Source organism: Dasypus novemcinctus, chromosome 7 (assembly GCF_030445035.2).
Source record: "Dasypus novemcinctus isolate mDasNov1 chromosome 7, mDasNov1.1.hap2, whole genome shotgun sequence".
In the NCBI taxonomy this organism is placed as follows: Eukaryota; Metazoa; Chordata; class Mammalia; order Cingulata; family Dasypodidae; genus Dasypus; species Dasypus novemcinctus.
Genome location: NC_080679.1, coordinates 50632539 through 50657302, shown reverse-complemented (window position 1 = coordinate 50657302; position 24764 = coordinate 50632539). Strand labels below are relative to the sequence as shown.

The 24764-nt window shown below is 35.1% G+C and overlaps 1 long non-coding RNA gene across 1 annotated transcript in view; it reads right to left on the bottom strand.

Moving 5' to 3' along the window:
* Positions 1-16861, bottom strand: part of LOC105746594 (uncharacterized) — a 28748-nt gene extending 11887 nt beyond the window's left edge. The window contains exon 1 of the long non-coding RNA XR_001118905.3: positions 16690-16861. This is a non-coding gene — a long non-coding RNA (uncharacterized lncRNA). The remainder of the gene's footprint in view (positions 1-16689) is intronic.
* Positions 16862-24764: the final 7903 nt, after the last annotated feature.

Genomic DNA, 24764 nt, shown 5'->3' with positions numbered 1-24764 from the left:
GTGGATCTTCTTCAACTCATAGGATCCCTCCATTCCACCCTATGCACAAATCTTTATCCTATTTTAAGCCAGGACCCAAATACTTTGCATTTTATGGACTCCCATCTGTATCCTATAGCTGATTCTGGAGCAACACAGAGATCAAGAAATTAACCATTTCCACTTCCCCTGAAACTCCCTTAAGTCCCTTTTCACCCACCTTAAGGTACACATTGTCTATCACCATGGATTAGTTTGCTTGTCCCTGCACTTTATATAAATGAAATCACACAGCATGTACTATTTTGTATCTTTCTTTCTCTCATCATCATGTTTGGAGTCATCTATGTAGCAGCACTAATGAAGTCCCACCCTTCTAACAACCCTTCTAACAGGCCGTACCATTGCTGTCCCAGTTACCATGAGGCATGCTGCTAGCAGCTTCATTGTCTCTAGAGGATTGCACTTTGATAATGGTAGCTCCTACTTAGAGCCACCTGGAGGCCATGACTTATTGACGCAGGGTGAAAATGGCCAGCCCTCTTGTCTCAAGTTGGGGATAACTATAGTGTTATTCCCCCATGGCTTAGCTTAAGGATACACTTTATTCTTTTCAAGTTTTTTCTCCTTTGCTATTCTTTTTCTCTCATCCCTTACTGTTTCTTTCAAGAAAAGCACTCACACAGAAAATCATGTTTAACTGAATCTCTGTCTCAGGTTCTGCTTCTAGAGTTGAGTCAGCTTAAGAAAACTGGGAGAGCAAGAGGTCCTGGGAAGCTGCCTGTGGACAGGATTCTCAGATTATCTATCTAGCTGGTAATGGGATTTACACTGCTGGTGTCAAATATAAAACTGATAATCCCTGACCTGCTGTGGGAGTGCAATATATTACCTGGGGTATGTGGAACAGGAAACACGATGAAGGGGATGCCCTAGCTTATATAGTGTATCTGGCATTTGTGAAGTATGGAAGACATAGTAAATATAGGGACTGTGTACTTGGAACATTGTTTCTGAAAGCCCTTGAGATTTCGAAGAGAGAAAATGACAGCTTCAGAGCAATTAACCACAAATTCAAATTATGAAAGCCAAAGCAAATCTGTTTTAATTTCCTAGGCTGCTTAAAGCACATACTATTGCCTTAAGGAATGGGAATGTCTTAGCTTATAGTTTGAGGCTGAGAAAATGTCCAAATCAAGATCTCATAAAGGCAATGCTTTCTTCCCAAAGACCAGCTTGGTTCCTGCTGTCACATGGCAAGAAACATGCTGACATCTGCTGTGTGCTCCTTTCTCTTCTGGGTTTTGTTGCTTTTAGCTTCCTGCTTCTATGGTTTTCTCTCTCTTTCTCTGAACTTTATTCTCTTATAAAGGACTCCAGTAAAAGAATTAAGACCATCCTGAATGAGATGGATCACATCTTAACTGAAATAGCCTTATCAAAAGATCCTACTTACTATGGGTTTACACACACAGAATGGATTAGATTTAAGAGCATGCTTTTCTGGGGTACATACCACTTCAAGCCACTACAAACTCCTTGGGAGAGTTTAAAGAAGATCTTGCCTTCTATAGTTGGAGAACTGACTATACTGAGAACGAAGCTCAGGACAAAATCTTAAGAGTAGCTGAGTTTCAGAAAAAGTTGAATTCTCAGCCCAGGAAAGACTCCCATCCTCTAACCAGAGGCCTATATAAAGAGCTATACACAGGGCCCTAAAATGGAAGAAGTGGAAACCTCAGATTTGGGATGGGGCTATATGGTAAGATGTACTTGAGAACCTTACATCCATAGTGGCTACATTAGAGGCCCATTCCCCTTGTTAGAGTATAGCTGCTTAAATTTTAATTGGAAGTCTTCTGTAGAAACTAGAGGTTGCAGTTATAAGAGAGAACAAGATAGTATCAGATATGTAAGTATGCTTTACATGTTTTACAAGAGAATAATATTTTAAATACTATAGTAAAGAAATGAACATTCCTGGCTATGCTTGCCTGGCATTGAGTAGAGTCAGATGAAATCAAAGATCATGAATTTATAGTAGCAATAATCCTTGCACCTGAGCCCAGAACATGAGATTAAATACAAATAAAGTGGATAGTTTGGATTTGCCCAGATCTGGGATTTTGCTAGGTGGATGAACAGAAAAACAGTAAGTAAAGTTTATTGAGACTATTGATGGATATGATGAGCGATGGGATCTGAGGATTATAGAGAAGGAAGAAGATAGGTAGAGATAGATGGTTAAGAAGGAAAATAGAAGGTCATGGTAGTTGAGATCAAATGAAAATATCTGAATTTATTAGTTTAGCAATAAAGAAGTCCTGCATAATAAAGATCTAGAGTATGGGCCATCAGAGTGGTGACTGAAGTTCTGTCCTGTCAGTACAAAACAAAGTCAATCAGGTTAGGCTATCAGGGCATGCCCAGAAATATGGAGATAATTATTTTCAGAAAATTTGGGCAATAGCATTAGCTTATATGTTCCCATCCTTGTCACTGATACATACTACTCATTTATTAAAGATTTTGGCACCTGGCTTACATATTTCTCTTCAGCACAAGTCTTTCAGTGCCTTTTGTCATTTAGGTATAAAAGAGCAAGATTTCTGGAAATTACTCTCAAATATTTCAAGTTAAAGCAACAGTGACAAAATTTTAGAATTAGTGAATCTGGCTAAAGGGTAAATGGGAGTTTTGTTTTTGTTTTTTGTTTTTTTTTAGTACTATCTTTGCACCTTCTCTGAAAGGTTAAAATTATATCAAAATAAATAGTCATAAAAAATGAACCTGTTATAGCAATGAAATAGAAGAGAACTTACCACTGATTCTATGCTACCTACCAAACCAAATTTAAAGACCAATTGATTCTAAAATAGCAAACAATTATAGTCATTGTCTTACTGAATATGCCTCTTTAAGCCATTAAGCACTTTTTGCAAATAGTTTAATGCAAATAAAACAATGTGTTTCATCTGATAGTGCTGTGTTTTTGTAAGATATATTCACTTTTCTCTTTGATTTGGATATTTAGCATCTCTCATTCCTATGCAGTACTCTTAGAAAATCTTTCAAACTCTTCCATGAACTTTAGTTAAGAAGCTGTTGCAAAATGCTCAGTAAAATAATGTAGTGGACATTGAATTTAACCTATACAGATCTGAATGTGAAATTCTGAATCTGCCACTGCCATTTTTGTGACCTTGGGCACAAATAATAATTATGAGGCTTCATTTTCTCATTGGTAACATGATAACAACAATAAATCCTTCATGGTTATTGTTGAAATTAGAGTTGTTGTATGTGAAGAATTTATTTACAGTTTATCCTCAATAAACGATAGTTTACTAGAATAAAGTACATGGATAAAATGGTTGAAAGATACACCCCTATCATTAGAAATGATTGAGAAATGAGGCTTTTGAGTAAATCACATAATTTTGACATATAAAGCATTATCACATTTACTTTACATGCTTACTAATTTTCAAAGAATGCAAATGATATACATTTAATCCTCAATATCTACTGAAGTAAATTTTATTCTACTTTAGTACGGAAGCATCACAGTTCCTGAGAACTGATCAAGCACACTAGACATCACATGAAAAACTTTCCATGATCATCAATCGTGTTGTTATATATGATTTACTAAACATGAGTAGAACATTAGTAGCTGATAGAATGCAAGTACACCAATTTTTCTACCACTTTAGAAACAGTGACTGAGTTATTTTTTAAATACGTATATTTAAGGGAATAAATAAACACTGAAGAAAAATAATGTAGGGGTGAAAAACTTGTAGAGGTTAAGCAAATGTGTGCTGATCTTAGAATATAAACTTCACAAGGGCAAGGATTTTGTCCCCTGGTTCCCTGCTTAGAGTAGTACTTGTTACATAGTAGATGCTTGATAAATATGTATTGAATAACTAATTGTTGAAATAAGTATACTAACATCTTTGCATATTTCCATATCTTTAACTCACCTTATACAAAAATAGCCTCTGCTAAAAATACATTTCATATAGTCCTGGTGGATAATATTCTAGCCAATGAATTAAAAAACATCGTGCAATTGCTACCATGTTTTGTGTTTATGTATTTTACATAAGCTATAATACCTATTATCTGAAATTAGTTATTGTTTCCCAGTCTGTGGCAATATGAAATGGAAGATGATATCATTTATAAATTTCTGGATGTGTTCCAAGAAAACGCTTAGAAAATTACAGTAGACAAATTAACAAGCTCATAATGGGAGATAATTCCAATCATCTTCATCACATTTGTCTTTATCACAACAGAATGAAAATGAAATACCTGCAATCTTGAAAACAGACGGCTTTGGGAGGTTGCCATCTTGAGTTAATTAGGAAAAGTCACTTCTTCAACAAACCACATGAACAAGAATCAGTCAAAGCTTGCTTTTGAATCCAAGAGCTCCAAGAAAATATTTTGGGTAGCAATTTTTAACCCAATTAGCAAATTGTTAATTTCAGGTCCCTAAACCTTATACTATTCTGTCTCCTATTTCAGAACCAAATAAAATAAATTTAGCTTTTTGACATTCTGATGGTGTGTTACAGCCCATCATCTATAAATGCTTTCTATGAGTATTTCCATAGAGCAGTGGGGATTCCCACTTTTTAAGAAAGTACAGCCTCCATCCCATCGTGTTTCTTACCCCTCTTAGTGTACCTGTCTACTATGACAAAGACCACAAAATATGTTGACTTGAACCACAGGAATTTATTGCCTCACAATTTGAGGCCAGGAGAAGCCCAAAATCGAGGCATTAGGAAGGTGAGGTTTTCTCCCAGGGTCTGTAACATTCTGGTGCTGACCGCAGCCATCCTTGGTTTCCTTGGCTCGTCTCCCTGCCTTGTATCACTAGGTGAAGTCATCTCCTTTCTCTTCTGGGTTCAGTTTACTTCTGGGTTCCACATTCTCCCTGTGGCTTTCTCTCTCTGACTTTGGCTTCTAGTTTCTTCTCTTTGAAAACCTCCAAAAATCTAAATTAAAGCCTGTCCTGCTTCAGTTGACCACACCTTAAATAAAAATAACATCTTCAAAAGGTGCTGATTACAAGTTCATGCCCACAGGGATACAGATTAAGATTATGAGCATGTCTAAACTGGAACACATAAATTAATCTACTACATTACCCAATTTGTGAGTTTAGGAAAAAGCTAAGTATATGTGGTCAGTGTAGGTCTCATCTGGAACATTCTGTCCTCAGCATTCTTGAGTTCTCTGCTCATCAGTACGGAATAGTTGCTGGGATAGGTTAAACCCTGAGAAAAAGGTGTCATGACTTTGTCATGGTCATGGTGGGAGAGTTCAATTTACGAGGTATGCATTAGAAAGCTAATGTTGGTGATTTGCCAAGGTAAGTTTCTTATTCAGTTTTATTATCAATAAAACTACTTGGATTTCTGATATAGCACAACGATTAAGAACACAGACTCTGGAACCATACTGCCTAGGGACAAGTCTGATGCCACCGTTTATACATAAAAAAACTTACTTAAGCTTTCTATGTCTCAGTTTCCTCATCTGAAAAAATGGGCATAATTATACCCACACCACAGTTACCAATTGGCTAGGTTTAACATGTTTAAGCTACTACAAAGTTGCTGCTAAGCATGAGATGCAATGTTTTGTTCTGTAAAGGGCCAGATCTCTGCTATTCCCTCTACCCTGTGACTCAACGTTTTCTTCTGGAGAATACAGTATGGATGATTCTCCTTCAGAAACCAGAACTCCAAACTCTATGGGAAGAGCCACATGCCTATTGTACAGCTTCTTCAACCTATAATTTCTCATCCTTCATTATTTGGTCTTCCCTTTGCCTTGTGGCAAATAATCTGCAACACTAGCTAGGCCTAGTAACTGGGCTTTGTGGCTGGCTACAAACACTGCCCTAGGAAACAATTCCATTCACACACTTCACTGGAGGGTCCAACTCTCTCCTTACATTATCTGTTTGTGAGCAATAAATAATATTATTTCTCTTATAGCTACCCAATGCCACCTAAATATCTTGTAAAAATTGCAAATATCCAGAGCATCATTTGGAACTTTCTAAATCCACTCACCATCTTTCCTGGGGAAATACCAAGTATTTATTCAACAACTACTATGTTTCAGATATTTTTTGGGAACTGAATGCAATTTCCTGTGATCTTAAGAGCAAGTTGGATAAATAAATTAAAAACTATAATAAATTCCAATAAGGGAAGGTATAGTAGTTTGTGTCAAGTGCAGTGGGAACACAGAAGAGAAATTACTCATTTCAGGTCAGAAAATGAGATTAAATTATGCAAACTGAAACTTAAAGAATAAATAGGAGTTTGCCAGGTAGGCAGGGAAATAAAGGGCATTTCAGATAATGGTAAAAACAGGAACCCTTTTCTTCTCTTCCTTCTTTTGCTCCCCTTCTTCTTGTTGCCTTGAGCTCTCTTTGACTGAGTTGCTCAGTTCCATCTCTGCCTATACAGAGATTGGCCTCCTTACCTCAACTAATTCTGATTCTTGTACATCATTCAGAACTAAGGTCCAACAATTAATACAACTCGCTTCTAGACAAACCCATTACCTCAAATTTAATGATTCTTGAAGAGTTCACCTCGATTAACAGTTGCATGTCATAAACTGTTTCCCTGAATGAGGTCCTAAAATGTTCTTTTTAAAGAATTAATAATTATATAAATGTATTGCTTATTCTCATTAAACTCAAATACACCAAACACAAAGATACACCCAATCAAATTATTTAAGCATCTAAAGTAGTATAAGATTTTCTTTTTTTCTCTGAAAACTTTTGTTATTTCCATATGGAGGAGGTCAAAAGCATATTTCTGATGAAAAATTAATTGCTGGCTTTGAAGAGACACAACTTGACCACCCAACAAAGAAGAAATACTCTTACTAGGGACTATGATATTCTCCAATATAAACCCAGATTGTGAGGGTCCATAATCATTATTCAGCTATAACAGCCTGACATGGTAGCAATTTGTCTCCCAGGAGCTATAAAATGCACAGAATAATTAGCTTGAGTCCATAATTAATCTGTGGATAATTTTTGTTTTTAAATTATTTAACATTAAACATTTTTTATTAGACTGCAAGACCTGATGCCGCAGGCATACATGTATAATTTTAAAAGTATCTTTTGTCTCAAGCCCTAAAAAATTCTTAATACTAAATAAATTAAATGGCAATATTTCCTGTAATTTTAAATGAAGATATTATATCTAAATTTAGAAAAGAAGAACATCTTCCTAAATGTCTGTCATAATTTAGAATTTGAAAATTAAATATAAAATATCTAGATTATATTTAAACAATACCCCAAATCACAGATAACAATAAAAAAATATCAATTTATTGTGTATATTTTCTCCACATAAAGCCAAGATATAGTGTTTTATTCATCTTTCTTTCCTAATGGGACTCTGACAATGTTATGAATAAATGTCTATCACATGGATGGTTTTACTAGTAGATATTTATTAAATAGAACCAATTATGCATCAAGACCCAATATGTTTCCCACAGTGTTACGTTGATATTTTTTATGATCACCCAGTATAGATAGATTGTCTATAAATTAGGCAAGAAAAATAAATAAATCATCCACAAGTGAAAAATATTCCAATTTAAAAGTTCTTACAAAATATACTATTATATTAGAAGACAAGATTTTATGTTCTAACAGTACAGATTAGAACTAAAGGATAGGAGAGTTCATTTATATTTGTAAAATATAAATTTTATAAATATAAATATATATATAATATATATATAAATATAAAATATAAATTTATCTGAAATGCAACATGTCGAAAATTGGTATTATCTTTCCTCCTCCAAACAGAAGTCTTCCCAAGTTTCCAAGTTATTATTCAGCCAGTATCCTTCTTGAGTACACCATGGTTATTTAGGCAATTTCACCATTAAAGTTTTATTGAAAGTTTTTTGGGGAGGAAATCAAGAAAAAAATTCAATTTACAATAGCAACAAAAAGACTCAAATATCTAGGAATTTAACAGGGAATGTAAAGGATCTATATTCAGAAAAATACATACACACCCAAGAACTGCTAGAAGAAATGAAAGAAGACCTAAACAAATGGAAGGTCATTCCATGTTCATAGACTAGAAGACTAAACATCATGAAGATATCAATTCTACCCAAACTGTTAGGACTTAGAGAGGAATGCTTTTACCCTGTTGGTGGGAATGTAGAATGGTATGGCCACCATGGAAGTATGTTTGGCAGTTCCTAAGGAAAGTGGATTTGTATCTGCCATGTGTTCCAGTAATACCACTACTGGTATACACAGAAGAATTGAGGCAGGGACACGAACAGACATCTGCACACTGATATTCATAGCGGCATTATTCACAATTGCCAAAAGATGGGAACAACCCAGGTGCCCATCAACTGACAAATGGATAAACAAACTGTGATATATACATATGGTGGAATATTATTCAGCTGTAAGAATAAATGAAGTCATGAAGCATATGACAATATGGATGAAACTGGAGGATATTATGTTGAGTGAAGCCAGCCAAGAACAAAAGGGCAAATATTGTATTACTTCACTATCATGAATTAAATAAAATGAGCAAACTTAAGGCATTAACAGCTAGAATATAAATCATCAGAGAATAAAATGTGGTTAGAGAATGGAAAGCAGAATTTTAATCTGTGCAGAATTGGTAAAAAGTTGTAAATGTTTGGAAATGAATAGAAATGGTGAAAGCACATCACAGAATTTGTAATTAGTAGCACTAACATATGAGTGTAATAGTGGTTTTGTTTTCATTGTTTTTTTTTCTTTTTTTTGGAGTAATTAAAATGCTCTACTATTGATTGAAGTGATGATTAATCAATTCTGTGATTATACCAAATGGCATTGATTGTACATGTTAGATAAATTGTATGGCTTATGAACAAAAAACAATAAGGAGGGTTGGAGGAAGAGTACATCAAATGTAAGATATGGACTACACTTAGTAGTCATACTTTGACGATGGTCTTTCACAGTTTGTTACAAATGTTTCAGGACAACGCAATGTATTGGTGGTGGGTTGAGGAACGCCAGCCCTGTATGATGATATGTATATTTGTTTTGTAAACTCACAACTTTTACTCTATTCTTCTTGTTTATGTTTGTTCATATATGAAAGATACACTTCAATACATTTTTTAATGAGGAAAAGAAAGCTTTTGGGGGGAGCGCTTTCATTTTACTTTGTTACAGCTCCTTCACTCTCCAGAAGCACATAGTATGTACTTCATAAATACTTTTGGAATTGACACCAATAACATCTCACCTTGAAGCATGCTGAAGGAAATCTCATATTTGGAGCATGTTTTCAAAAGAGAAAAACAATTAAGTTAAACCATGGCAAGAGATATAAAATGGTACCTAAATCAAATTTTGCTACAAAGCAATGTTTTCTTTCAAAGTAAGCTAATTTGTAAACTTTAGCACCTATTCTTCTTATTGTCCAAAGCTAATACTGATATTGCATTCAAAGCTAAGTGAAAGAATAAATTAGACTTATTGACTTAGACAGTAAATTACTACTACATATTCCAAATTCTCAATACTTCACAACACTGAAGTTTTCTTCATCCATTAAAATGTGAGTTATTATTATTTAATTTTCTTTGCATCTTAAACATTAGTGTCAATTCAGACTGCACAAGAAAGCCCACAGAGAATAAATCTATCCTTTGTCATTACTGAAATAGAACTGCAGCTGTTTTGCACCTGTTGCTAAGATCTTTTTAGACATTCTCAATTGAGACCCTAATCATCCTGTGGATATGCAGTTTTAGACCCCTGTGTGAGAGGTACTATGTTAATATTATACACAGTTGTAAAAAAAACAGCACTATGAGTTTTATAAGGAACATAATTATGCATTGAATGTCTTATATTAAAATTAAAATTTGCTATTCTATCTTGTTTTATGGGGTCAGTAGCATTTGGAATTGAGAGTTAGAAAGCTAGCTGTCTATATCTCCTCCATGATGAATAAGGAAACTTTGCCTGTGATTTTAATAGTTAGCATTAATTGTAATCACATTTCACAAATAGAATAAGACTTTAGAAAATTCAGATCACTTGACTAAGGTTTATGCCAACTTCCTCCACTTTGTGATAACAGCAGTTGATTACCATCCTATTTTGTACAATATGCACATGTGTGAAGGATCCTCTCAGGTATAAGCAGAAACCTATATAAACCTATATTACACTCCTCAGAAATAACAGCCCATAATTGAAAGTAAACCATTTTAAAATCACAATGGATATTTTTCTCCTTTAGGCAAAAGAAATGCATTAATATAAAATATCCTTTAGAATTACTTTTGCTAATTGGCCATCTATTTTCAATCAAGTAATTTTTCAGTTAAACTGTATACTATCTTCATACAACAGAAAAGATAATGCAAATCTTTCTTGGACTAAATACAAAGAAATATAACTTTAGGAATTTTGTGTTTTCTAGTCTCTCCAGTTTTTACAGAAATGTCAAATGGATCATCTTGAGGGGAAAATTTCTTAGGAGAGAGAGATTTAAAAGTGTGTTTATAATATCATTCTATTGAGGACCTATCCTAAACAAAATTCACCAGTTAAATCTTCTCAATATCCTTGATTGGGGTATAGAAACACCTCTTAGGGCATGGTATACTATTTTGCAAATAAACTAGGCTAATTTTTTTAAATTTTGACCCACAAAATTGTAAACATTAGCATTAATAAACTGCTCCTTTGTAACAAATATTTTATATATAAAATATCCTATTTTCTCTTTATTGGAGAAGAATTTCTGAATGATCTAGTATGTTCATTCATTGACATTTGGCTTGAAAATGCAGTATACATAGTTAAGATTGACTTAGAAGTCTTATAACTTCACTTATATTGTTAATAAATAGTAAAAAATCTTGCTTCTCAATGAGTTATTTTTTTACATTAGTATTTAGGTATAGAACCCTAACACTTGGTCACTTGGTATTTTGGTCTTGTCACACTTTGATCCTTAGTTATTTCATGCATCACTGGCCTAAATTTACCATTTATTAGAGCAATATGGTATTTCTGGGAAAAGCATATGTTTTAGAACAGAGAAATTTAGATTTAAATCCCAGCATTGTCACATATCAGATCACATAATCTCTTCCTTCTCCTGTTTCCTCTACCTAAAAAAAGAATATGATACCCTCACCAACCTATCGGGAAGATTTAAATAATATATATAACATATATTAATCTTATCATGATTTATTATGTATAAATATATATTTATATATATATAAATATTCTCTGACCTTGTCAATGTATTTTCATTGTATGGAATTACAAACTCTTAAAGACTCAATGCAAGCCTAAGTATTAAAAGACAAGTTTATTACCTACATATAAATAATATATGTATAAATAATATAGATCATTGTAGCTCCTCAACAAATAACTAATGAATAAATGAAATGATTGAATATATTTTATATATAAAGTGCTTGATTCTAAGTGATTTCCTCCTTTATTTTCTCCTATGTCATGAACTGATTCTTCTCAAAGAAAAGTCTTTCTACTTCAGGGTAATATGGAGAAAAAGAACCATCCAAATTGGTGAAAAACATAAGACTATAAATTTTTATAGAATTTTATCAAAAGTGATGTTCCCCATAATATTTCCAGGTAGAGAAACTGAAGAATAGATAAGCTAACTTAATTAAATGCTATCTACTTAACTATAAACCATAAATATTAGCAAAAACTTGGAGTACTGTTCCAGAAACTGTGCTAAGTGCTTTTGCATATAATAAAATAATTCTAATATTCACAGGTAAGTACTTTTTACAGATGAAGAGACTTGAAAACACAGGCAGCTCACTTCAGGGTACGTGCTATTTATCCACTGCTCCTCTAAAATAAATGTCAAAAGCATATTTTCTCTTATATTGGGAAAACATATCTTCTTACAATGTTGCTCATCAAAATTATTTCTTTATGAAATCCGTTCTGTACCATTTCTAATTAGTAAGGTATAACGAGTCAGTTGTAAATTACTACAGTTAAAAGAGTCATCTGCATAGATTATTTTAAACAAGAGAATATCAAAAACAAATTTAGCAACTGATTTTGAATTTTGCAATGAATATTTTCATTAAAGTCATTTTCTATGCTTCAAACTACATTAGTTCTGAAACTGGCTTAATAAGGTAAATGTGATGATAAAATCTGGTCTATTTTTTCATTCTCATTTGCAAAGAGAAGTAAGAATAAGTAGGAACAAAATATTCAACATCTTTTAAAGAAGTCTGAAAATACAAATATTTTAACTCAACAAGATTTTAAAATAAAATAAATCTTAGACCTTCGAGTTAAAAATTTCTCAACAATTCATTGAGGATTTTATATTTAATTAGTCCACCTTTAATGTTCTCATGATGATTTCAAACCTAAATTAGTAGTTTAGAAACCAGCAAGTAGGAACTGATCTAAGTTATAGAGGAAGTAAATTATATTCCTTAACATAACTCTTATGGAAAAAAAGAATTTATTGAAAAAGCCTATAAATTTTTCTCTGATTTTAAGATTTTCAACAAAATATTCCTACAATATTTTACTGTTTTGTTTTGCTTAGAAGCAGGGGACATAATAGAATGGAATCAAGGATGCTTTCAAGGCTATAAGTCTAAGAATCCACAATTCTATATATGTTAGGGAGCCCATGATAGGAGAGTTACACAATTCTGCCTTTCATTCCCCCAGACACTGTCCCATTTTAGTTTGCCTTTAATGTGAATAATAAAATTAAGAAATATCCCCACATTTTAGAAAAAGCAGACAAAATTTGGAGAAAGTGAATGAGTGAAACATTCCCTTTATGAGTGAAACAAACCTCAAAGGATCTAGCAACAAATGATTTCCATGGAAATGCTTGATTCTAGCATATTGTAATTAAAGTTGTTTTAATTGTGAAAGTCATTATAAATGTTTGCTTGTTGACTTCAGGAAATACAAAAGAAATGAATTCATGGCCCATTACATCTTAGATAAACAAGGAAAAAAAGACCTTGACAACTGTCAACACTTTTGTACAGCTTTAATTTTTTTCGAGAAAGCAAAAATTCAGTGTCACATTCTGAAAATTAATGTGAATTAATCAGCAAGACACTCTAAGACTGTTAGTATTAATCTCTTAGATTATGCTAGGATATAAATGGTTTTTGTGTGTTTGTGAAAAGAGCAATATTAATTGAATTGTTGCTTTTGAGTCAGAAACTCCCTTCATATAAAAACTCTTAACCCTTTCATTTAATTCAGAAAATATTATGTATTTGATTCCCTGTTACAGAAGGTTAATCCATTCTCCACAGTGAAGTGCACAAATTTCAGCAATAACATATTCTGTTCCACTGTCATCTCTATAAAATATTGTTTACACTCCAGGACTATTGCTTCAGGAAATTATTGATGAGAGCAGCTGCTCCTTCAGAAGAAAAGTAGAAAAAGTCCTTTTCTGTCCAACCAGGGGCACTTCCAGTCCCTTGCTTTATCTCTATGGCACAGAAGCATGCAAGATTGGATTTCAGACTTTGAATATAAAAAATAATAATAAAGTGAAATAAAAATCTTTAGAAAGAAACTCCTTAAAACTTCACTTGGGAACTTTTGTCAAGCTCTGAGCCATCTCCCTTTGCTCAGAAGCCTTTGTTAAAAATGTAATGAAAGGCAGAGCTTAAGCTATACAGGGTAATCGCCATCCAACTTCAAATGCAAGTCATTGCTACTGAACTGAACATTGTAATTGCAATTATAACTCTATGCTTGTTCATGCATAAATTATTCAAATCCAGTCAATAGATTATTCAAGCATTATCTCCAAGAAACACTTCTGAAAGCTCACCAACAATTATGGTACAAACTTTTACTAGCAAATGCCATGCAATTTAAAGCTTAATGTACTTTTAAAATTTTCAAGTGGTCAATAGACAACATTTAATATTATTTCAACACAGACCTATTTGTAGGTATAATTTAGTTTTAAAGTGTACTTTCTTACCAAATCTAAACAACAACAACAACAATAAAACAGTATTTCTGAAAAGAACAGGTTGAAAGTTCATCTACTTCGCTCAGATTGGAAGTACATACTTCAAAAGACTAGCTTCTTTCATAAGAATATGGAAATCTGAATATTATAAGATTCTCAATTACTGTTAAAATCCTGGTATAATGCCAACTTCACATGATCAAACTAACTTTCCCCACGAGAGCCACATAACTATATCACCACATAAAAAATCTAATCAAACATCTGAATAATTAAGTTGCATCTGAGTTCTAAAGTCAACAATCTGTCCCTGGTTTTGTACAAACCATAGGATTCACAAATCCTGGGGCATCATTAAGTTCGTCGACTCTGCAAAATTGCCCTTTAAGGTTTGTATAATATGTAACTTATGCAGACTTATCTGGTGTTCCCGATTGCCTTCCTGGAGGACTGCACTGAGTCTGCGCAGAGTTTGTTGTCCCTTAGGATAACTGTTTTTGTTTTCCAGGCTGCTAAACAATAGGAATTTATAGGCTCAGTTTCAGAGACCAGAAGTCTCAATCAAAGTGTTACTCAGGGTAGGTAGCATTCTGACTGGCTAGCAATCCTTGGATTTCTAGGCTTTCCTCTCACATGGTGATTTTCTCTCCTTTTTCTTTTGGTTTCAATGAGTTCCTGTTTCTGACTCCTCCCTGTGGTTTTCTCTAAACATGCTTGAATTTCCCCTGCTTATAAAGGACTCTAACAATCTGGATTAAGACCCACTCTCATGCAGTTGGCCACAAGTCAAATAAAAACAACATCTTCAAGAGGACCTGTTTAGAATAGGTTCACCCCCACAGGAATGCAGATTAAGATTAAGAACATATCTAATTTGGGGTACATAATTCCATCTACCACAATGAACTTGGGTGTCTGCCATGGGTGTCACTTAGGGTGATCTTGATTTAGTGTTTTTCTTTTAATAAAAGGAGCCTCAATAAATGCTTACTGCTTAACCTCTGAACTTGGAGATTTATTCCTCATTTTACTGAAAAGTCCAAAGGCAGGGCTTGCTTCCATCATGACTGGGTCTCTTACCAAACATGATTGCTTTTCATTGGTTCTAAGTGGGCCATTTACCTAATACTAAGCCAAGCACTGGGGTGGCTGAAATGTAATTCTCTGGTTTGCCAGTCTGAGCCATGTGACCAAAACCTGCCAATGAGTTGTAGATCAAATTCAAATGGAACAACATGCCTTCAAAATTGGAAAGAATAATTATTGAAAGGAAAAATAAGACACTGATTATTATAGAGAAGATAAAGGGATACTGGTGGCAAAACTGCACATTTCCCTATGATTAGTGAAATCCACGGATAAATAAGTAGAGATGTTATGATCATTGGACTGTGTGCAAAGTTTGGGGACAAGGAGAACTTTGTAACTGTCTGTCCAAGGATCAAACACCAAGGGGAAATGTGGGTGTGAATCTGACACAATGTGCCAATATATCATTTTGTTGACTCTTCTGGATTTACTATATGTCTAGGAAAATCCTGTCTTCATCTTTCTTTCATTATTAGAAAAATTAAATTGCTATAGAGCCCTTGCATATCAAAATTATATTTATCATTATTCAAACACATTAAGGCCGAATGAACTAGAGAGTACATTTTAAAGAAATAGATAGCATTAATTTTCTTCTTTCAACTTTGCTGAAGAATAAAGTGATTGGATTTTGCATTTGCATTAATGAATAATTTAGGAGTTATGAAGACACTAATTGTTGATGGAGCAACCTTTGCTGAAGAGCACTCTATTTAAATAAGCAAAGTGCCGCGGGGTATTTTTGTCAGTGTAAGGAGAGCAGTTTCATTTCACTCTAGGAACTTCTACAGTTCAATGCTGCATTAACAGAAAGAAAGAGTTTTAAACAATATAATTGTTTATGCATACCAATGGATGATAAACCTACAGTTATTCTTTCTGATTTTGGGATGAATAGCAAGAGGACAAATTTCATATATAGTCATGAAAGTCCATAAAATAGGGCACATTTGTAAAGGAAATTGGAAAAAAGTCACAAAGAATTTCACCAAAAGAGCTGTTTGCTACAACAGTTTTACAGACTGAGCCATAGTCCATAGTCATAGCAATTGGTAATGATCTTATGGCATGTACAAGACACCAACAATTGCTCTACCTATAATCCAATAAGGAGATTCAGTCAACTCATATTTAACATGCTTAATAGAAAGAAATTCCCACTCTCTATCTCTAGAAATTCAGTTTTGGAATGCTGCATTCTTTTTTTTTTTTTCAATTTCACTGAGGCTTTATTTCCTTATCTATAAAATGGAATTATTCATACCAGTTTGCAAAGTTGTTATGAGAACAAGACATATGTATGTAAAGTTCTTGGCACTTAATAAGGACTCAGTAAATGCTAGCTTTGCTTTTTTAAATTTTTAAAAATTTTTAAATATATTTTTAGTTTATTTTTAAAAGATACATAGATCACACAAAATGCTACATTAAAAATATAGGAGGTTCCCATATGCCCCACTCCCCACTGGGCCCTGAGCCTTAGAGGGGTTGCAGCACCTACTCTCCAGTTTCTTGTACTTACCCAGGTCAGCTGACAGGGAGGTGAGGATGGCAACCACCACACCAAGGAAGTGAGAGTCTACAGCTGTGGGTAGCCTTGCTCTTTAGGTCTAAGCCACCACACACATGTATGATGTTTACTACAGGGTAATTTAAATTCGTTTCTGGCCAGCGATTGGCAGACACTTCGTCAGCAATCTCAGCTGTATTGTTTTGTGACGCTCATGCAGCCATCAGATCCATCTTTTTTGGCAACCTCTGTGTTTTTCCTGCCCCCTCCCTGAAAACTCCAACTCAGCTAGTCTCAGCAACTTCCCTACCGCACTAGCTGGAAAGAGGAAGGAGAGGTGAAAACAGGGAACAAAAATGCTGTCTTTCTTCCTGAGTGCCATGCATACTAGTCTCAAAGGCACTCTCCCTCCTTTCTGTCAGTAGCCAGCCCTCTGCATGGAAATAGTCCAGCCCTTTCTAAGAACCAATCCTATCCCAATAAAAATGGAACTGGGAAGAATCTATTGAATTTTCATTAGGTTTCTTGGCTAATGTTGTGGGGCCTACTTGATTCTTTTTGTATGCGTGAGTGATATCATATATATAATATATAATTTGTCATGTTAACTATATTTAAATTATCATCAGTGGCATTCATTATATTTACAATGTTATGCTACCATCAACCCAATCCATCATTAAAACTTCTTCATTATTCCAAACAGAAACTCTGTACCCAATGGTTCATTCCTCTGTCCCTTCAACCTCTCATAACCTCTCATTCTTTTTGTCTCTATGATTTTGCTTATTCTAGATATTTTATGTACATAAAACCATACAATATCTGTGTTTTTGTGTCTGGCTTATTTCATTTAGCGTGTTTTCAAGGTTCATCTACATTGCATCATATATCAGAACTTCATCCCTTTTTATAGCTGAATAATATTACATTGCATATATATAACATTTTCTTTACCCATTTATCTGTTGATGAATTATTGGATTGTTTCTACTTGTGGGCTATAGTGATTAATACTCCTATGAACAGTGGTGTACAAGTACCTGAGTCCCTGTTTTCAATTATTTGGGAAATAAACCTAGGAATGGAATTCTGGGGTCATATGGTAATTCTATATTAAACTTTTGGAGGAAATCACCAAACTGTTTCTACAATGGCTGCTCCATTTTATATTTCTGCCAGAATGCACAAGGTTTCTGATTTCTCCACATCTTCACAAACCCTTGTAATTTCTGTTTTTAAAATAGCCATACTAATGGTTATGAAGTGTAATTCATTGTGGTTTTGATTTGTATTTCCCTAATGACTAATGATGTGGAACATTTTTTCATGTGCTTATTGACAATTTGTATATCTTCTTTGGAAAACTTGTAATCACTTTGTGTGCATGTGTGTGTGTGATCACTTTTTTTTAATTTATTGAAGTATACCACTCATACATAAACATACATAAACAATAAGTGTATAGTAATCATTTTGAACTTACAAAACAAATATATATAACATCATACAGGACTGTCACAACTCACCCTCCCACAAATACCTTGCATTGTTATTAAACATTTTATCTAATGATTAAAGAGCATTGTAAAAATATGACTACTAACCAAAGTATTTTCCTCCAACTGACACTATTGTTATTATCTTTTTATCATTTATATATGAACATACATAAACAATAAGTGTATAGTAAAAGTTGTGAACTTACAAGCAAACATGCATAACATCATGCAGGGGTCCCACACATCGACCCTCCACCAACACCCTGCATTGTTGTGAGACATTTGCTACAAATGATGAAAGAGCATTGTCAAAATGTCACCACTAATCATAGTCTTTTTATTACATTTGTTGTATTTTTCCCCCAACCCACTCTCTAATTATTTTTTAAATGTATTTTTATTACAGAAATTGTAAACTTACAAAACAATCATTCACAGGCACAGAACTCCATAACAACACCCCTCCACCAACACACCACACTATGGTAGAACACTTGTTACAGGTAAGATAATATCATCTGATTGTTACCACATCCATAGTGTACATTTGGCACACATTTTACATACTGCCCTACTATCAACACAGTACATCTTGGCATAGATGCAAGAGCGTTATATTATTACTGCTCACCGCAGTCCACTGCTCACCCCAGTTTTATTTTTCCCAACACTTCTCCATATTCCCAACCCCTGCAGTAGCGATGTACATCTGTCCCAACCCACAAAGAACACTCCTGCATCTTCACCAACCACCATAATTTCCATCAACTCCCTGGTCCACCGTGCCATTCAGCAACTAGATTATTCTCTAGCATTCTGTCAATTGGCATTTATATTACTGGACTACCATTTTCAGCCATGTCCCCATTTATAAACTAGCTATTACTCACTATTCATTACCATCCACTCTATACATTCCCACACTTTTACAGTAAAGCTAATTAAAACTTCTACATACATTAAACATCAGTAGTCCATCTCAGTCCTCCTCTTGTCTCCTTTAAGAATCCACCACCTACCACCAGGTCTTGAAGATATTTTCCTACAATTTCTTCTAGAAGCTTTATGTTCTTGCTTTTATTTTTAGATTTTTGATCCATTTTGAGTTAATTTTTGAATAAGGTATGAGATAGAGTCCTCTTTCCTTCTTTTAGCTATGGATATCCAGTTCTTGCAGCACCATTTGTTGAATGGACTGCTCTGCCTGAGCTATGTGAGTTTGACAGGCTAGTCAAAAATCACTTGACCATACATGTGAAGATCTGTTTTTGAATCATCAGTTTAGTTCTGTTGGTCTATGTGTTTGTCTTTATGCCAGTACTATGCTGTTTTTACCACTATAGCTAGGTAATAAGATTTAAAGTCTGAAGATGAGGGTTTGTTTTTCCTTTTAAAGATGTTTCTGGCTATTCAGGATCCCTTACCCTTCCAGGTAAATTTGATAATCATGTTTTCAATTTTTTTTTAAAAATGCTGGTAGAATTTATATTGGGATTGCATTGAATCTGTATATTAATTTGAGTTGAATTAACATCTTAATGATATTCAGTCTTCCAATCCATGAACATGAAATGTTCTTCCAGTTATTTAGGCCTTTTTTATATTTCTTTTAACATTGAGTTGCAGTTTTCTCAATACAAGTGCTTTACATCATTGGTTGAAGTTATTCCTGACTATTTGATTTTTATCTGTCATATTTTATTTTCACCACTCTTTTGCCACTTTTGTTAGTTTTATTGATATAATCTTCTTTTCTCGACTCTCTTCCAAGCCTCTCTCTCCTTTCTTTATAGGCTATAGCATACCCTTTAGTGTTTCCTGAAAATCTGGTCTCTTGGTTAAAAATTCTCTAACCAAGAGAAAATTCTATTTATCTGTGAATATTCTAATCTCACCCTCATTTTTTAAAAAGATTGATTGATTGATTCCTCCCTTTGTGGCTTGTTCCATTCTTTGCTGTCTCTTCTCTGTGTCCAATCATTGCACTTTTTTTCTGTATCTGTTTTTTCTGTATCCCTTTTGCTGCATCATTTCACTGTGCCAGCACTCCGCGGTGCACAAGCAGTCAGCTCTCTGTGGCACACCCGCCATCAGCTCTCCACAGAGCATGGGTCAACTTGCCTTCACAAGGAGGCACCGGGACTTGAACCCAGGGACTCCCATATGGTAGACAGGAGGCCAACTAATTTAGCCACAGCCGCTTCCCTCTCGCCCTCATTTTTGAAAGACAGCCTTGCCAGATATAAGATTCCAGGCTGGAAGTTTTTCTCTTGTAGTATCTTAAATATTTCATACACTGTCTTCTTGCCTCCATGGTTTCTGGTGAGAAATCAGCACTTAATCTTATTGGGTATACCTTATATGTATCCATTGCTTTTCTCTTACTGTTTTCAGAATTCCTCTTTTGTCTTTGTCATTTGACATTCTGATAAGTATGTGTCTCGGAGCTAATCTATTCAGATTTTTTTGAATGGGAGTACATTGTGCTTCTTGGACATGGATATCTATGTCCTTCAATAGGGTTGGGAGATTTTCTACCATTATTTCTTCCAATATTCCCTCTGTCCCTTTTCCCTTCTCTTCTCCATCTGGGACACCCATAACACATATGTTGCACTTCTTTTGCTGTCATTTAGTTCCCTGAGAGCTTGTTCAATTTTTTCCATTCTCTTCTTCATCTATTCTTTTGTATGTTCACTTTCAGAGGCCATTTCTTCAAGCTCACCAATCCTTTCTTCTACCTCCTCAAATCTGCTATTTTTTATTCCAATTTTTTAAAAATTTCATTTATTGCACCTTTCCTTTCCATAAGATCTGCTATTTTTCTATGTATGCTTTCAAATTCTTCTTTGTGCTCATCCAATATCTTCTTAATATCCTTAATCTCTTTAGCCACCTCATTGAATCTATTAAGGAGATTTGTTTGAACATCTATGATTAGTTGTCTCAACTCCTTTATGTCATCTGGAGGCTTATCTTGTTCCTTCAACCGGGTCATATTTTCCTGTTTCTTGGTGTAACTTTTAATTTTTTGTTGGTGTCTTGGCACCTGACTTATTAGAATATTTATTCTGGGTGCAGTTTTTCTCTTTTGTTTAGGGCTTTCTGCCCTTTCTCCCTGGCTGGTTGTGCAGTAGGAGCCAAGGATGTAATTGGTGCTATAACCTATGGAGGATCAAGCTGCCTCATTGCTCCAGAGACCAATAAAGGTTTTCCCAACTTTCTCCTTTGCCAGGGATAGGGACAGAGTCACAGCTGTATGGAGTAATCCACATTGTGCAGGCCTAGACTGTAGTTACCCAGAGTGACTGATGAAGCTTCACACCCTTTCTCCCCTACCTGGAGAGGGGATGGGGCTGCAGGTGTGGGCAGCAATCTATGCAGTGTGGGTCCAAGATGACCGCAGTTGCCCTGGTAGACTTCCGATTTTCAGTCTGTGCCAGCCAAAGGTACCTGAAGTTACATGGATAGGCTGGTGCAGCACCCACCAACCTCCTTCCTGTCAGACGTGGGACTGAAGCCTAACCTGGGGCTGCAGGCTGATCTGGGTGAAAGAAACCAGTTCCTACCATCACTGTGATTTTTGGTCTGCCGGGCTTCCCCTCATGGTGAGGGTGGAGTCAAAATGGTAGCCACTGGCTTCTTTCTGATTTGGACAGATTCATACCCTCGCTGTTCCTAGGGTTATACGTTAGCCAACCAAATCTACTAATCAGGAGCCAAAATCAGTTGCCAACCATCTCCTCCTCCCCTGTTTTTGGGAAATGGAGCTTCCAATTCCAGACTCAGAATAACTCCTGGGGCATCTTGTGCTGCCAAAGTAGGATGAACACCAGCCTCCATGGCTTGGCCAGTAATTTCCCGGAGAGGCTGGTGTGGGTCCCCCCAGTTTTCTCTCTGCCAGAGTTGGGGTGGGGGCTTAGGCTAGAGCTGCAATCTGATCTGGATGGAAAGAACCTGGTCCCTACCAGCACTGTGATTTTCAGTCCACCCTGCTTTCCCTTGTGCCAGGGGTAGAGTTAAGATGGCAGCTACCAGCCTTTTTCTGACTTAGACAGGTTCAAACTTTAGCTGTTCTTAGGATTATACTTTAGCCCACTGAATTTACTCATTAGTAGCTGAAGTTGGTGCCCAACCATCTCTTCCTCCCCCATTTGTTGGAAGTGGAACTTCCAATTTCAGCTGTGGAGAAGCTCCCAAGGCAGCTTGTGCCTCCAGTGAAGGATAGGCATCAGCCTCCATGGTGTGGAGTGCTCCACTTACTAATCTTCTCTGCAGATGGGCAGTCTCCTCCTTCCGTTCCTTCAAGGATCCTGCAGGATGTTCTTCTGGTCTCCTAGAGCCCTCAAACAGGTTCTTCAGCTAGCTCCAGAGAGCTCTGGGTATTTACCAACTGCCCTGTAGCTGGAGCTGACACTAGGAGTTCCTTAATCCACTGCCATCCCACTAGTTCTGCATTCATTTTAATAACAAAAAATGGATGTGTTGCTAGGTTAAAACAAAGTATAACTATAATGATTTCTGAGGCAGATTTATTTGGAAGCAGGTTTTGGGGCCTGGGAGTGATGCATGGAAGAAAACGGAAGACAGGAAAAGGAGGCAATTGAGATCAGTTTTCTGTGGAGCAAAATTCTTCCTTGGCATTATTTGGATGAGAAGTTAAAGCCATATAGAAAAGTAAAACTTTGAAAAGTTTTCTCCTACAGTGAACTCTCGATGAATCAAGCACGTTTCTCAATTGAAAACAGATCATAAGGAATATCATAAAATATTGGGATTGTGATATTTTGCTTATTGGCATATTATACATTTATTTACAAATTTTCTGCAATAAACATCAATCACTTCTAAAAAACAACAATAAATTATATTTAGAATTAAGTACAACAAATGCTAAAACTAATCAAATAAATTGGTATCTGCTTTTGCATGTTCCAAAGTACATTTAAAAGGTATTTTATATTTATGTAAATATGTATGCACATGAGTGCACACTTACATACATATATTGCCCATATGCTACACCCTCAGCACAGAGTTATTAGTTTCCACTTCACTGTGCAAGTCAAGGTTCCATTAGCATGGGATCATGCTGTGAAAATGATCAACTGTTAAGAATGTTGAAGACATCAATTTTCACATCTCTGGTCCATGTTGTAGAATGGTTCAAATAATCATATATTTCCAAATGTAATACTGAAATATACCTTCAAACATTTTATTAAATCTGAAGGTTTGTGTGTTTTAAATATATAACTATGAAGACAGGTTAATATGCTTTACTTGGTCATTAAATGCTAAATAAAAGTCTGATAATTTTGTATATTGAAGAAATTTGAAAAAAACAGCTAACTTTTCAACTCAGTGGAATTTTCAAGAGGAAATGTGCACTAAAAATATTGGACTGGAGTGAAAGTGTAAATTTAGGAAAGAAATAAAGCTGTTGACTCCATTTATATTATAGTAAAAAGGTCCTATGCATCCAATTAAGTATAGGGATTCCATAACATTCTGCTACCTTTTTAGGAAGTATAGTGTCATAAAATAAATTTCAGGACCTCTAAGGCCTTATTTAAGTTAATCAATGACTCTGTTTAATAAACAAACATTAATTACTTATGACCAACCACCCAAGATGTGCAAGACCTCATAATGAAATGAGCTATATGTACTGGGAATAAATATTAGATTTTATTTTTCTATTACAACCCCATTTTCCATTGAACAGATTACCATTCCACAGTGGCAGATATGTAATCTGGCCTCATATCTCTCTACCCCTTGCATATCTCTCACACACACATACACACACACACTTTGCTAGATTTACATCCAAGTTGCGGAAAATGTATATTCAGTCAAGATGTCAGGGATGTGGAGCTCTATCTGGTCTTTGATCATCATCTATCTTTACAGACCTCAAACCTTATTGCTGTGTTGGTCATCAGTGAAATCCTGTTGCTGCTATCTTACTCATTTCAATTCAGAAGTCCCCTCCAGGCCCAAGATCTAGGTAATTCCTTGCCACTGTGAGATATATAGGCATGCATGCTCTCACTCAAAGGCAAGCTGAGCCTGTACATAGCAAGATAAAATTGTCCAAGGCCTTTATCTGCCTGAACACAATGTACATGTATTATTTAGAATCCTATCAGCTTGGAGGTCTCTTACCAGGAAGTCAAAGGTCACTTCCACTTTTACATTCCACAAGCCTATTTTGCACTCATGTTATCAACTATGACAATTACTTGATTCAAAAAGTGGTACACAGTCCCCTACATGGTATAATTCATTAATGAAGTTTTTACTTTACTTTCAAATTTTCCTTCCCCATAACCCATGCAAACATTTTGCCTTGAGAAAACCTGCTCTTATTCCATATGCATTATTCCTATATGTTATGTCCATGTGTAAGGGCTCATGATCTGTCCAAAGCAGCAGCTACTGCTGCTGTGGTGGATTGAATTTTGTACCCCAGTTTAGACATGTTCTTAATCTGCATTCCTGTGCATATGTTCAACAGGACCACTTGACAATGTTGTTTTAGCTAACATGCGGCCTAGTTCAGTGAGTCTTGTTGATTCA